This window comes from Erinaceus europaeus, chromosome 2 (genome assembly GCF_950295315.1).
Source record: "Erinaceus europaeus chromosome 2, mEriEur2.1, whole genome shotgun sequence".
Classification (NCBI taxonomy): Eukaryota; Metazoa; Chordata; class Mammalia; order Eulipotyphla; family Erinaceidae; genus Erinaceus; species Erinaceus europaeus.
Genome location: NC_080163.1, coordinates 61531147 through 61542977, shown reverse-complemented (window position 1 = coordinate 61542977; position 11831 = coordinate 61531147). Strand labels below are relative to the sequence as shown.

Sequence of the window (11831 nt, the reverse complement as noted above, 5' to 3'; positions counted from 1 at the left end):
CCCCCAGCTCCCCACTTGCAGGGGAGTTACTTCATAGGTGGTGAAGCAGGCCTGCAGGTGTCTTTCTCTCCCCATCTCTGTCTTACCCTTCTCTCTCCATTTCTCTCTGTCCTATCTAACAACAATGACATCAATAACAATAGAACAAGGGCAACAAAAGTGAATAAATAAATATAAAAAATATAAATAAATCTCTGAGCTTTAGCCTTAAGGTCACTGAGAATAGACTCAGGTGTCCTCTGCTCCTGTTTCTTTGTCCCAGTGCCACCAAACCCGGTAGCCTCCTAGAAATTACCTGTTGTTAAATTTCGGCGGCTCTTGCCGGGCGGGTTGGTTTCACGGGCAGGTAACAGAGACGCGGAGACAACGGCTGGGCAGGGAAGCTGTATTTCTTTATTCAGGAACAACGATTCATAAACTAAGACAAACTAATCACCAAATAGAACTCTGCTGTCTCTTTGCAGCGGCGTAAGCACACTCTCTCTTACTCTCGAACTCAAGAACTCATGAACCCTCCAACTCTCGCACTCTGGAACTCAGGAACCCTCTCTCGGGGTTCCTTGGGGCGGGGCCAAGTGGGCCCTCGAAATTAACTGGACTGATGCAATTCTCTTGGCGGGGGAGAACTAGAACCCAATGTAAAGCATACAACAGGTAGGTATTTAGGTACAGAGCTTAGCTCCTGGAGGTAGCACCAAACTCAAAGCATCTATTCAACAGAGTGGAGAATAGGGGAATGAAATAGTGAAAATGAGATTCAAGCTAGCAAAAACAAACCAAAAAGGCAGGAGGAGTAGGAAGGAGGAGGAGAAAGCAGCGGAGGGAGAAGAAGTAAGAGGAAGAGGAGAAGGAGGAAAACTATACTTTCAGGGATCATTTCTATAGTTCTTTACTAGAGAAGTTCCTCTGAACGTGTAGGGCACCCGAACGGTCAAAAGTGTAACCCTACAGCTACACTTTTACCAGATTAGGTAAAAATTAATTTGTTAAGGTAACTTACTATTTAGGTAAAAGTCTAAATGTTCAACGTGACTATTCATTCCCAAAACTAAACTATATAAATTTTATATACAGGACACCTTTGAAGGGCCCCCAAAGGTGCCCTGTAAACTATCTTGTGGAAATTAATCCACAACAGATCTGGCATCAATCTGGCACTGTAAACGTTGAAATCATTGTCACGAATATGCGTTAACTCTCTAAGCAATTTGAGTCTGTTTAAAATACATATTTTAGCTAAAATTGGTCTCAAGATCCTGCAGTAGAGGCTGCTACAGGAGGTCACATTAGATGACCTTTAAATAAAATCATAAAGAGATTCTAAACCAATTATAATCATCGAGGTATCAACTATAACAAACCTATAACTTGTTACAAGTTCAAATTAACCACGAGAAGCAGATTGTTTGTGTTTCTTTCACAGGAATCCCAGAAAAACCATCTGAACCCCTGCACACCCTGACGTCACCCACTAGATGGCACGACTACCGTGGCACATCCCCCGAAACCCTAGATGTCACTCAACGCGATCTGAAGAACCTGATACACAGACTCCAAGGACAGAACTTTCTTCATGCCTGGTTACCGTTCCTGCTTCTGACCTGCTTGTCACGTGTTGGCAGTTCCAGCTAGCTATCTACAGAAAAGCAACATTCCAGCGGCTGACCTCCCTCATGCAGCGTTGCATCCCCTGCCAATTCTTCCCCTAGCCATCTACTTCAGACTGAGACTTGTATCGGACTTTCTGACATACCCTATATATATTTTACACAATTTTGAAGCAGCTTATTTCCCTTCACGCTGCTGGTTTTTCATAGACTGATCCTGAGTAATTCATAGACTTTACAGACTGTTGCCTTGAGGACTATACAATGCCAAATAGCCCCTCTGTTTGGTGGGTCATGCCTCCCGCCTCCCCCTCATTATGTACCCTTGCCCCTTTCCCCACCCAAGCAGGGAATGTTCCTTCACACACCAATTCTTCCCTTCACACCACACTGGCTTTTACTACTCCCCTACTTGTCCCTTCCTATTTTGTTATATCATTTAGGCTTATGCCCAAAAGGTTTCTGCCCCATGATAGTCTTTTATAGACTTTGTACATCTTATGTAATCACTAGATAGAAAGATAGAAAAGATGTAGAGATATTGTGAAGAGATGGTTGAGCAGGCTGCGCTTAAACCTATGAGATGAGTCTCTCCAGGTAAGTCTCTCTCTCTAAAGAGGGGTTGAGCACAGGAGGACGCATAAATCTCACAAGGTTCACAGCCATTTAAGCCTTCCCTCCTCCACAGAAAGTCCTACATCTTCCCACCTGAGCATGGCATTCCTCTAAAACATTTAAGCCTGCTCCATTCCATTTTTCTTTACTGTGTCCATTTAGATATAAAGGGATAGGAGGAGATGTTGCTGAGGAGTTATTCTGATGCAGTCTCCGCCCCCAGGTTTTTCTATGCCCCGCAAAATCCTAGAGTGCCCCCTTTCAACCAATCCTGGCCCTACACGGCACCCCTGGTTGTCGCCCAATAAAAAGCCCCCTCACTCCTCCCCTCTCTCTCTCTGGGCTCTCGGCTCTCCCTCTCTGAGGTCTCGTTCCCTGCTCTCCCTCCGTGGTCGGCCATTGCCGGCTGGCTCCACGTGGTCTGAACCAACCCCCCCCCATCCTATAATAAAGATTTGTGTACCCCTTTGCTCTGGACGTCCGCTCTCTTCTCCGCGGTGCAGCCCGACACCAGACCACCGCAACAACAATTACCTAAATTGTTTTCCTTTCCAGTCATCTCTTTTTTCTTTTTGTCATCCTTTCATTTAAACAACAATGGCAGCAGCAACCCAAACCAAGTGGACACAGCTCCATCACCTCCCAATTTGGTCCCCTGAACATCAGGGCCTGTCACATTCAGGACAATCCCTGAAGAGAGAGCCACCAAACCCTCCTCAGGTCAATGATGATCTCATCTTTCACACTGGAGGCAGGTCCCCCATCTGATGACTTACAGGCTCCACATCAGTTCTGGTCACCAGCTGGGTTACAGCACATGTCAGCAATATGATCGTACTATTTACTCTGGACCCACCTATCCCTTTGCAGGATCACAGGACTCTCTGTACTCTCCGCCTGCTTCCTGAGTCAAGCATTGTTGCCCAATGAATAGTGTTCTGGTGTATCTCTCTGGACAGCCCTCTCCTCCATCGTAGGGAAGTGACACATGTTTTATGAGGTGCTCTTTAACCTCATCCTGACCCCCCCATCCCTAAAGTGAGAAGTTTGCACCAATCTGAGAAAACCCGAGATCAATCCCCACCCCCACCACTACCTTGCTTCCTTTATCTATGGGCCACAGTTTCCTGTTTGATTTTAGATGGATAATTTTAATCGCATTCCAAATGTTTCTTGTCATCCCACACTGTGTTGGTTCAGGAGTGGCTCAGTCCACAACTTTTATTAGAAACTGGGGGAAGTGGCTAGAACACAGACCACTAAATCAATCCTGGGTATGACCCGATACATCTGACCTGTGTTCCCATTCAAAAGAAAGAACTCAGTGAACACCTCCTTAATATCATTATCATGATCACAGCAGATCAATGGCACAGACACACTCATTCTCAAGTAACTCTTTATGCTAGTACGGAAATTACCCTTGAATGTGAAGACCTAAAGCTGGTTATAAAAAGAATGTGCATGAGTGTGTGTGTTTGTGTGTGGGGTGAGCGCAACACAATAGCTCACTCGAATAGTGCACTGCTTTGCCCTGCATGTGACTCAGGTTCAAACCTGGCTCCCACCACAAAGAAGGAAGCCTTGGCATTACAGTACCTCCCTACTCTCACTTTCTCGTTGTCTCTCTCAGTAATATGATGAGGGTCAGGAGACAACTCATCTGGTAAGATACCACTTCACCAAGTTCAAAACCCTGGGTTCCAGTCCTAGTACCACGTGGGAGCACCATAGACAGTATTAGGTGAGTTTCATAGGTGGTGAGGCAGTGCTGAGGTGTCTCCCCTCTACCTCCTCTTTCTGTCTCTTTCTTTTAAAAACAAAGAATAGGGAGTTGGGCTATAGTGCAGTGGGTTAAGCGCAGGTGGCGCTAAGCTCAAGGACCGGCGTCAGGATCCCGGTTCGAGCCCCCGGCTCCCCACCTGCAGGCAGGTCCCTTCACAGGTGGTGAAGCAGGTCTGCAGGTGTCTGTCTTTCTCTCCCCCTCTCTGTCTTCCCCTCCTCTCTCCATTTCTCTCTGTCCTATCCAACAACAACATCAATAATAACTACAACAATAAAACAACAAGGGCAACAAAAGGGAATAAATAAATTAAAAAAAACACAAAGAATAAAAATCACCCTAGGCAGGTAACTCAATGGTAGTATTTCTCAGCAGTTGTATCATCTGTGTTCAAGGTCCTGGATTCATTCCCCAGCTTCAAAGGAAAAACAAAACAAAACAAACAAACAAACAACTAGGACATTACCAAAATATGAAAAAAAAATCTAAGCATCTTTCTATAGAGGTGTGTATAAAGACACCAATATAAATATACTTATTATACATGTATTCATTATATAGTAGTAAAATGCTGCCTGCTGGTCCCTGTTCAGGCACCAATATGCTGGGCTAGCTTTGCGGGCGGGAGACAGACGACCAGGGACTCATGACTGAGCTGGGAACACAGTTCAGTCTTTATTGATGAGCGGGGATGCAGTGCAATCAATCTAATCTCTCTTCATTAGAAAATCCTGTCCTTTATATCTCCTGAGGTGGAAGTGTCAGATCAGAAGAGGAAATAAGTAGGATAGGGGGTGGGGAGAAGGAAAAAGCGCAGGTATCAAGCTTGCATCTAACCAGTGGGGATTAAACCAGTGCCCTAGAGGCAGGGCGGGTCTCAGGTAAAACAGTGATTATGTAAATAGACCACAGCGTTAAGCAATGCAACAGAAGGGGCCTTAGAAGCAGAATTAGAAGCAGGCCAACAGCTGCCTATTTATTAAAAACAAAGATGAATTCTTGACATTTGCAGCACCATTAATAGAACTTGAGATGATCTGTTAAGTGAAATAAGTCCGAAGGATGAAGGCAAGTTTCAGTGGCGTCACTTATGTATGGGATATAAAGAAGCAAAACAAACAAACAAACAATGGTGGCTCAGGAAGAGGCATAGTGGTTGGAATACTAGACTTGCAAAGATGAGATCACAAGTTCAATCCCTGGCAGTGTATATCCCAGAGTGATGCTCTGCTTCTCTCTTTCTCTCCTCACTCCCTTTTTCTCGCTCTCATAAATAAAAAATATTAAAAGAAAAGAAAAATAAACCTGTGGGTTGTGGAAACAGGATTGTGGTTACTGAAAAGGAAGAAGGTGGAGATGGGAGCCAGTGGTGGAAGGCAGCCCAGGGGACTGTGGTGGAGTGTGACTAGTTTGGTGGTGTAGCACAAACATTTGGAGAGGTATAAACCTGTAATCTTAAAACACACACATTTGAAAAGGTGTAAACCTATAATCTTGAAAGCATCAACCAAAGTTATGTCAATAAAATATGTGAAATAAAGAATATTCACTGATTAAAAAAAACACACACACACACTGTGATTCCCACTTTCTAAAAATACTTTCCCCTACCCCGCCCAGTGTGCTATGTTAACAGCATAGGAGAGGCTGTAGCTGGAGGCTTAAAAGGCAACTGTTTTTTGAAATAATATGTGAAATTGAAAAATAGACACAAGTATAACTATTTTGTTTGTTTGCTTGTTTATTCATTAATGTTTTAGAATTGTATTTATTATCTTTATTTATTGACTAGAGACAGTCAGAAATTGAAGGGGAAGGTAGAGATAGAGAGGAAGAGAGACACCTGCAGCACTGCTTCACCACTCACAAATCTTTCTCCCTGCAGGTGGGTACTGGGTGCTTGAACCCCAGGCCTTAGTGCACTGTAGCGTGTGTGCTCAACCAAATGCGCTATCACCTGGCCCCCAAGTATAGCAATTTTAAAGACGGCTCAGAGTTGTCATGGTAGAAAAACTGCTTTCTGGCTATTTGTACAGAAGATTCTTTGGCTGGACTAAAGAGCAATTGTTTTATGAACCCAGTTGGGGAATAGACAAAAATCCTGGTTATAAGGATTGAAGATAATGATTTTTTTATCAGAGCATAGAATCAGTAACCTATTTTATTGTTTAAGTATTATTTAATTTGGTTAATGCTTAGTTGTCTCTGATTTCAGCTCTTTATTTTGGGGGCTGACAGAACTAAGAGACTAGGTGAGCCCATCAGTACAAAGTGTTGAGAGGACTTAAGTCCAAACCACGATATAAAATAAGAGGGCCAGGAAATCATACATCTAGTTGAGCACCCACAATACCGCATGCAAGGGCCCAAAATCAAGCCTCTAGTCTTCACCTGCAGGGGGCGAGCTTCACAAGCAGTGAAGCAGTGTTGCAAGTGTCTTTCTCCCTCTCTATCTCCCCTTCTCTCTCAGTCTCTCTCAGTAAATAAATAAATAGCTGCCAGGAACAATGGATTCATCATTTAGGCACCAAACCCTAGTGATAACTCGGGGGAAAATATGAATCTCCAGCATGTTAATGGCTTTATGGTGAGGGGTCCAGGCTGGCAGAGGTCTATCAGGGGGAAGGGGAGGCAAGGGGTATTGAGAAGCAGAAGGGAGTCCCAGAACCTGGAAAGGAGACCAGAGAAGGCTTTGGGGGGACAGTGTGAAGCTGAGAAAGAAGGCTGCTTGTTGGGGGACAGAGGGGGTCTTGTCATTAAGGAAGGCTGCACTGATTCCTATAGGCACATGCTGCTGACATGACCCTTCCAGCTACCATACCACAACCAGGAGCCAAAGGACAATAACTCCAGGGGTGGGTGGGGAGGGGTGGGAGAAGAAGGTGGCTTCAAACATGGAGGACCAAGTGCTTCCACTGGAAGACTGCTTTGCCCATGCCTTGTGGTTGTGAATACTGCCTAATCATGATTTTTTTTGTTGTTGTTTGTTTTTTTGTTTTTTATTTTTACCAGAGCACTGATCAACTCTGGTTTATGGTGGTGCAGGGGATTGAACCTGGGACATCGAAGCCTCAGGCATGACAGTCTGTTTGCATAACCATTATGCTATCTACCCCTGCCTAATCATGATTTTTATGTATAGGGTGGGGAGGGGGGAGAGTGGGGAGGCCTTACTGGTAAAGGCTGATTTTGTTTTCTTCCAGAGCACTACTCAGCTCTGGCTTATGGTGGCACTGAAGATTGAACCTGAGACCTTTGGTCCCTCAGGCATGAAGTATTTTTTATATCATCATCATGCTGTCTTCCCAGCCTGGCAGATTTTTTTCTTAAGGTAGGAAGAGAGAGAGAGACACCACAGGACCAAACATTTCTCCAGTGTGATGGGGACAGAGCTTGACCTACGTCTCACTTCTAGCAAAGCAGGTGCACTATCCAGGTGAATTATCTTGTTGACCCTTGGTACCTAGTTTTCTTTTTTTTAGAATTTTTTTTAGTTTTCTTTTTTGTTGCCCTTTTTAATTTTATTGTTGTTGTAGTTATTGTTGTTATTGATGTCGTCTTTGTTGGATAGGACAGAGAGAAATGGAGAGAGGAGGGGGGAAGACAGAGAGGGGGAGAGAAAGATAGACACCTGCAGACCTGCTTCACCACCTGTGAAGTGACTCTCGTGTAGGTCAGGAGCCAGGGGCTTGAACAAGGATCCTTACTACCGTCCTTGCTCTTCATGCCACGTGCGCTTAACCCACTGCATTACCGCCAGACTCCCTGTACCTAGTTTTTATAGTGCATTATATTTCTAGGATTATTTATTCATTCATTTATAAAGAGAGAGAGGGGTGGGGAGAGGGAGAGATGGGAGGTGGGGGAGGAGGGATAGGGAGAGAGGTAGAGAATGCACTATTTAGATCTAGAATACTGTGGTGCTGGGAATTGAACCTGAGACCTCAGAGGCCTCAGACATTCAAGGCCTGTGCTCTACCAGGCTGAGCTACCTCCCTCCATCTTACCAAACTCTCCTTGTACACATAAGCAAAGAAGGATGGAGAAGACATTTATACTCCATTTATATGAGGGAAACAGAGGCCCAGTGGCAACATGCCTGTGGCCACAGAATTGCTCACTGGAGCAATGAGGAAACCCAATCAGACCCACCAAAATAAAAATCTGGGCACCTACCAGGACCTCACACAGCAGTGCTGTCCCCTTTCTCCTTTCGGCCACCTGTCAGTAGGCAGCCCCAGACTCTCCCAGGAGGCCACTTGACCATAGGATTAAGTTTGTTGATGTTTTCGTCTGCTTAGCTAGCAGCAGAGCCCACACGCATCAGAAACAGCCTTTTATGGTGAGCTGGCCTGGAGGGAGCCTGTTGTGGAAGAGTTGCTGCCAAGTGGCTTCCTGAAGCACACAATACCTCTGTGGTCCGAGTGGCCCCGGAACCAGCCTCCCGTTTCAGCAAAATGTCCCTCACGCTTGTCCACCTGGAGTAGAAGACCCTCTTCTTCCAGACCAAGGAGGGCCCCACACCTCCTCCAGGAGCATCTCAACAACTCCCCCACCTCCTGCCATGCCCCAGTCTAGAATCCTTAGAATCATTTTGGTCTGAAATGGCTCCAACTGCCTGCTCAGGGAAGGATGCAGCCACAGTGGAGCCCTGCTCTCCCCACCTGCCTCCGCCCTGTCAGGCTTGGGACAGATCAGTCTTTTTCCATCCACAGAGATGCCAAAGCCCTGCCTTTGCCGGGCTCATTAAAGTAGTCCCTGCAGATGTGACCTCCTACTAGGTCATGGACCCTGTGGACCATGAAGGGCCCTCCTGAGGACCTACTTTGTGACCAGCTGAAGTCACTGTTTTCAGGCTGAGCGAGTGAGCAAGGTTGGGGGGGGGGACAAACAGGCACCTCTGGCACACATCTGTATTAGCACTGGTACAGAGGTCAAACTCATCCCAAGGCCACATACTGTGTCTTGCTGAGCAAATCTGCCAAATTCTCACAACCCGTTTCTTTGTCTGTGAAATGGGAATGAAATTTTCTGACTTTTTGAGGCTTGGAAGGGGGGGCTCCTGTAGTCACTTTTTTCAAATTTAAATTTATTTATTTATTTTATAGAGGCTGAGAGGGAAGGAGAAGTTGGGGGAGGGGGCTGGGTGTTGGCGCACCTGGTTGAGCACATGCATTAAAATGCACAATGACCTGGGTTCAAGTCCCCAGTCCCCTCTTGCAAGGAGGGAAGCTTCACAAGTGGTGGAGCAGTTTTGCAGATGTCTCTCTCTCTTTCTCTCTCTCTCTCTATCTTTCCTTCTCTATCTCCTTCTTTCCTCTCATTCTGTCTCTATCCAAAATAATACATTTAAAAATAGGGGGTGGGAGAGAGAGAGAGAGAGAGTAGTATTACATGTAGCATTGCTTCATCGTTTGTGAAACTTCCCACCCTGCAGATGGGAACTGAGGGCTTGAACACAGCTTCTTGGGCCCTGGAACATGTGTGTACTACTGGGAGCCCCATTTCCCAGCCTCTGTAGCCATGTGTGAGGCAATCCCATGCATACTGAAGTCATCCCTAAAGCAAAGAAGATGGTCGCAGGGAAGGTGGGGGCAGAAATGCCTTCATCCCTGGACACCCCACCAGACCAGCTAACTATGTGGCAGTTTTATTTGGCTCACACAAATGTGGGGGGCCAAGGGTTCACAATACAGGGAATGGACGATTACCCTGTACTATTTCCCTTAAGCAGTTGCGTGAGGTCTCCTAAACAGGAAACGGTGAGTACTAGATTCCTATAAATGATTCAAGGTAAAGCAATAAACAAAAAAAAAACAAACAAACAAAAAAAAATCTGAAGTGGTCCTATCTGATAATCGGACCGAAAGTTCAAGACGTTTGTTTATGAACACAGTCACGCCCTTGACAGCTGAAAGGAGAATGCAGTTCAATTAGTGGCCTGAACTTCCTCAATTGCAACAGAAATGACAAAAGACGGTGACTCCTTGTCAGCATGACCCACTGGAGAGAACATTGCTGGAACCAAGGAACCCACATCTTTACTTCCTGGTGACTTTTAGTCCCAAGGTAACTCTGCCATTTGTAGGTGCAGGGATTGGGGCACGCCATAAGGATGTTGTGTTCCCCCTCAACACAGTGAGTGGTGGCAGTCTCAGGGGTGTGTGTGTGGGGGGGGTTGCCATTTCTAGAACTGACAGAGGCACCGATGAGATTCTTGCTTTCAGGGCTTCAAATGTTTCACTGTTTCTGCCTGTCTTGCTTTGAGATGAATTTCTTTTTCTTTTCTATTTTTAACCAGAGCACTGCTCAGCTCTGGCTTCTGGTGGTTCTGGGGGTTGAACTTGGGAGTTAATTTTAGTTAGAGAAAGAGACAAGTAAGGAAGAAGAGGGAGAGAGAAAGATTTAGAAAAGAACCGAAGAGGCATCACAGTTTCACCATTCATGGGGCTTTCCCTGATGCTGTGTTGTTGCCATGTGGTGCAGGGGTTTGAACATGGGGCTTTATATGTGGTAAAGTATGTCCTGTACTGTCTCAGAGTCTTCTGGCCCCAGGGTCAAAATGTTTTTTAATTAAAAATGTTTATGTACATAGATGAGAAGCAGGAGAAAGGGAGAGAGAACTAGAGCACCACTCTAGCACATTTGATGCCTGGTATCAAACTCAAAACTTCACACTTGAAAGTCAATGCTTTTTTCAAAAAACATTTTTATTAGTGATGGCCAGGATTGTGGTATAAGAGGGGTACAATTCTCATCATCAGAGTTCCATATCCCCTCCCCTCCATGGGAAGTTTCCCTATTCTTATTTATTTATTTAATTTATTTTTTAAAGTTTTTTTGTATTTGTTTGTTTTGCCTTTTGTTGCCCTTGTTTTTATTGTTGTAGTTATTATCATTGTTGTTGGATAGGACAGAGAGGAATGGAGAGAAGAGGGGAAGAGAGAGAGGGGGAGAGAAAGATAGACACCTGTAGACCTGCTTCACCGCTTGTGAAGCAAACACCCTGCAGGTGGGGAGCCGGGGCTCCAACAGGGATCCTTATGCCGTTCCTTGCAGTTTTCGCCATGTGTGCTTAACCTGTTGTGCTACCACCCGATTCCCCTTATTTATTTATTTATTTATTTATTTATTTTTTGATATAGACAAGAGAGAAATTGAGAGGGGAGAGGAGATAGAAAGGGGGAGAGACAAAGGGACACCAGCAGCCCTGCTTCACCATTCGTGGAGCTTTCCCCCTGCAGGTAAGGATCAGGAACTTGAACCCTGGTCCTTGCACACTGTAATGTGAGTACTCAACCAGGTGTACCACCTCCTGGTCCTAGAAGTTTTCTTCTTATTTTTTTTTTAATTATTTATTTATTTATTTCTGCCTCCAGGGTTATCTCTGGAACTCGATGCCTGCACTTCAAATCCATTGCTCCTGGAGGCTATTTTTTCCCTTTTGTTGCCCTTGTTGTTAATCATTGTTGTTATTATTATTGTTGTTATTGCTGTTGTTGTTGTTGGATAGGACAGAGAGAAATAGAGATAGGAGGGGAAGACAGAGAGGGGGAGAGAAAGATAGACACCTACAGACCTGCTTCACTGCCTGTGAAGCGACTCCCCTGCAGGTGGGGAGCTGGGAACTCGAACCCGGATCCTTATGCAGGTCCTTGAACTTCACACCATGTGCACTTAACCTGCTGCACCACCACCCAGCCCCCACAGTTCCCTTATTCTTTATCCCTCTGGGAGTATGGACTAAAGATGAAAGTTAATGCTTTATCAATTGTGCCACCTCCCAGGCTGCTGGGTTCAAATTTTTTAATTTTATTTATTTATTT

General features: G+C 45.2%; 1 pseudogene; it reads left to right on the top strand.

The window, feature by feature from the left end:
* The first annotated feature begins 854 nt into the window (after positions 1 to 854).
* LOC132537126 (small nucleolar RNA U3) lies at positions 855 to 932 on the top strand (annotated as a pseudogene).
* Positions 933 to 11831: the final 10899 nt, after the last annotated feature.